At 32.0% G+C, this 3,719-nt stretch overlaps 1 non-coding gene across 1 annotated transcript; it reads right to left on the bottom strand.

Annotated features, from left to right (window-relative positions):
- Nucleotides 1–3,265: 3,265 nt before the first annotated feature.
- LOC115930860 (U6 spliceosomal RNA) lies at nt 3,266–3,368 on the bottom strand. The gene has a single exon (XR_004067455.1). It is a non-coding gene; the product is annotated as a U6 spliceosomal RNA (small nuclear RNA).
- Between the last annotated feature and the right edge of the window lie 351 nt (nt 3,369–3,719).

The following is a 3,719-nucleotide window of genomic DNA, read 5'->3' as shown; positions in this document are numbered from 1 at the left end:
ATTAGTCCCCAGTTAAATGAATAGTTTGAACATATATTCTCTCCTTCAGGTTTTCTCTTCAGTCTTGATTGTTTCCTTTGCTGTGCAGAAGCTTTTTTGTTTAATAAAACCGAATTTGTCTATTTATGTTTTTGTTCCCAGTGCTTTTAGTCTTAGCCATAAAATCTTTGCCTAGACCAATGTCCTGAGGTGTTTCCCCTGTATTTTCTTCTAGTAGTTTTATAGTTTCAGGTAATACATTTAAGTCTCTAATACAATTTGAGTTGATTTTTGTGTATACTGATAAAAATCCAGTTTCATTTTTCTGCATATGGATATCCACTGTTTCCAGCACCTTTTATTGAAGAGGGTGTCCTTTTTCAATGTATGTCAGTGGCACCTTTGTAAATATGTGGATTTATTTTTCATTTTCCTATTCTGTTCCTTTGGTCCATGTTTCTGTTTTTATATCAATACCTTGCTATTTTGCTTATTATAACTTTGTAGTATATTTTGAAATCAGGTAATGTGAAACCTTCAACATTGTTCTTTTTGCTCAGTATTGTTATGGCTATTAAGAGTCTTTTGTGGTTCCATACAAATTTTAGAATTTATTTAAATTTCTGTGTAAAATGTCAATAGCATTTTGATAGATATAACATTGAGTCTGCAGATTGCTTTGGGTAGCTTGCTCATTTTTCCTAATTTTTTCCATAATAATTTTTCCAATTCATGAGCATGAAATGTATTTCTATTTATCTGTGTCTCCTTTGATTTCTGTCATTCATGTTTTGTAGTTATTATTGTAGAGACTTTCACCTCCTTGGTTAAATTTATTCCTAGATATTTTTTAAACTATTATAAATGAGATGGCTTTTTGAGTTCTTTTTCAACTACTTCATTATTTATATATAGAAATGCTATTCACTTTTGTGTGTTGTTTTTGTGTCCTACAACTTTAAATAATTTATCAGTTCTAAGAGTTTTTTGGATGAAGTATTTAAGTTTTTCTATATATAAGATCATGTCATCTGCAAACAAAGACAATTTGACTTCCTCTTTTCCAATTTGGATGACCTTTACTTTTTCCTCTTGATTAAATGCTTTAGCTAGAACTCCCAATAGTAAGCTGAATAAAAGTGGTAAAATAGGCATTCTTTTGTTCCAGTTCTTGGAAAAAAGAGTTTCAGCTTCTCTGTTCACTATGATGTCAGCTGTGAATTTGTCATACATGGCTTCTAATGTGTTGTGGTATTTTTTTATGCTTAATTTGTTGAGAGTTTTTATCATGAAGGGATGTTGAAATTAGCCAACCGCTTCTTCTGTATCTATTGAAAGAATCATGGTTTTTGTCTTTTATTGCACTGATGTAATGTATTAGGTTTATTGATTTGTGTATGTTGAGCTATCCTTGCATCCTTGGCAAAAATCCCAGTTGATATTGGTGTGTTATCTTTTTAGCGTATTGTTGGATTTGATTTGCTGTTATTTTGTTGAGGATTTTTGCATCTATTATTTAATAGGAATATCAGTCTGTTGTTTTCATTTTCTTTGCTATGTCCTTGTCTGGTTTTAATATCAGGGTAATGCTGGCCTCATAGAATGAGCTAGGAAAAATTCTCTCCTCTTTAATTTTTTGGAATAGTTTGAAAAGGATTGGTGTTAATTCTCCTACAAAAGTTTGGTAGATCTCAACAGTAAAGCCATCTGGTTCTGGGCTCTTCTTTGTTGGGAGTCATATTACTGATCAATCTCATTACTTGTTATTGGTCTGTTCAGAGTTTCCATTTCTTCTTGGTTCAATCTTGGCAGGTGGCATGTGTTGAGGAATGTATTCATTTCATTTAAATTTTCCTATTTGTTGGTGTATAGTTGTTTATAATAAACTGTAATGATCCTTTTTTTATAGTCTCGGTTGTCATCGTTTCTGTTTGTTTCTTATTTTACTTATTTGAGTCTTCTCTGTTTATTTTTCTTACTTTAGCTAATGGTTTGGTGACTTTGCTTATTTTTTTTAAACTCTTTTTTTATTGCCCTTTTGTACTTTTTAAGTCTCTCTCTTATTTAGTTCTGCTCTGATCTTTATTTTTTTCTTCTACTAATTTTGAGGATGATTTGTTTTTGCTTTTCTGGTTCCTTGAGGCACGTTGTTAGGTTATTTATTTGATACCTTTTCTGGATGTAGGCATTTATTGCTATAAACTTTTTTTTTTAGTACCACTTTTGTTCTTTTTTGTTTTTTGTTTTTTTGTTCTATGCTATAGGTTTTAGTATGTTGTGTTTCTCTTTTTATTTGTTCCAAAAATTTTATTCCATTCTTAATTTCTTCATTGGCCAATTGGTTGTTCAGAAGTGTGTTGTTTAATTTCCATGGATTTGTACAATCTCCAAAGTTCCTCTTATTATCGATGTCTAGTTTTATTCCATTGTGGTCTGAAAATATACTAGATATAAATTCAGTATTTTACAATTTGTTAAGACTTGTGTTGTGGCCCAACATATGGTCTATCCTAGAGAATGTTCTATGTGCTGATGAATAGAATGTGTATTCTGCAGCTATTGGATGAACTGTTCTGTAAATATCTATTAGGTCCATATATTCTATAGTGCAGTTTAACTTCAATGTTTCTTTGTTGATTTTCTGTCTAGATAATTTGTTCAGTGCTGAAAGTGGTGTGTTAAAATCCCCAACTATTATTGTATTTTGGACTATCTTTCCCCTTGGCTATAATAATATTTGCCTTATATATCTGGGTGCCCCAGCATTGAGTGCATATGTATTTACAATTGTTATGTCCCTTTTGCTGAATTGATCTCCTCATATAATAGCCTTCCCTGTTCTTTCCACAGCTTTTGAGTTAAAATCTATTTTATCTGATATAAGAATTACTACTCCTGCTCACTTTTTGCTTCCATTTGTGTAAAATACCTTATTCCATTCCTTTCCTTTTGGTCTATTGTGTCTTTACAGGTGAAGCAGGTTTCTTGTAGGCAGCAAATGTTGAGTCTTGTTTATTTTTTATTCATTCACCTAGTCCATGCCTTTTAATTAGGTAATTTAAGCCATTTCCATTCAAGATTTTTATTGATAGGTGAGGACTCACTCCTGTCATTTTGTTGTTTTCTGGTTCTTTTTTATATCCATTGTTTCTTTCTTCCTCTTTTATTGTTTACTTTTGTAGGTTTTTGGGTTTCTGTTGTGATAATATTTGATTCCTTTCTCTTTCTCATTTGTGTATCTGCTCTACCAATGAGTTCTATAATTTCATATTTTTTGTGATGGCAGAAAAGTATGGAACACTTCAGAAATTTGCATGTTAGCTTTGTGGACTGGCCATGCTAATCTCTGTTTCATTTCCACTTTAGTATATGTGCTGCTGAGCAAGCACTGGTTTTGATTTGACTCTCTCTTTCTTTGTTGCTTTAGGTCTTCATCATCTGCCTATGATTCTTCCTCTATCCTATACCAGTCTGTGTCAGAACAATAACTTCCTCATCATAAGGTTTGTTTGCACATTTCAAAACTATCTTCAGTTTTGCTATAATTTTGTAAAGTCTTTATTTTCTGTTTTTAAATCAGATTGTAGACAGCCAGAAATTGATACTGGAACTAAGGAAATTTACTTCTTCCACACCCTCTTAGCTGCTTCTAACTGCTTTAAAGTCTTTCTGTTATTGTACCATGAAGCACTGAGCAGGGTGGGGATGTTTCTGTAGACTATTCTAGGTCCTCTTCTATC

Source organism: Gorilla gorilla, chromosome 16 (assembly GCF_029281585.2).
Source record: "Gorilla gorilla gorilla isolate KB3781 chromosome 16, NHGRI_mGorGor1-v2.1_pri, whole genome shotgun sequence".
Lineage (NCBI taxonomy): Eukaryota > Metazoa > Chordata > Mammalia > Primates > Hominidae > Gorilla > Gorilla gorilla.
The sequence above is the reverse complement of the archived record's forward strand: the minus strand, read 5'-3'. Positions and strand labels throughout refer to the sequence as shown.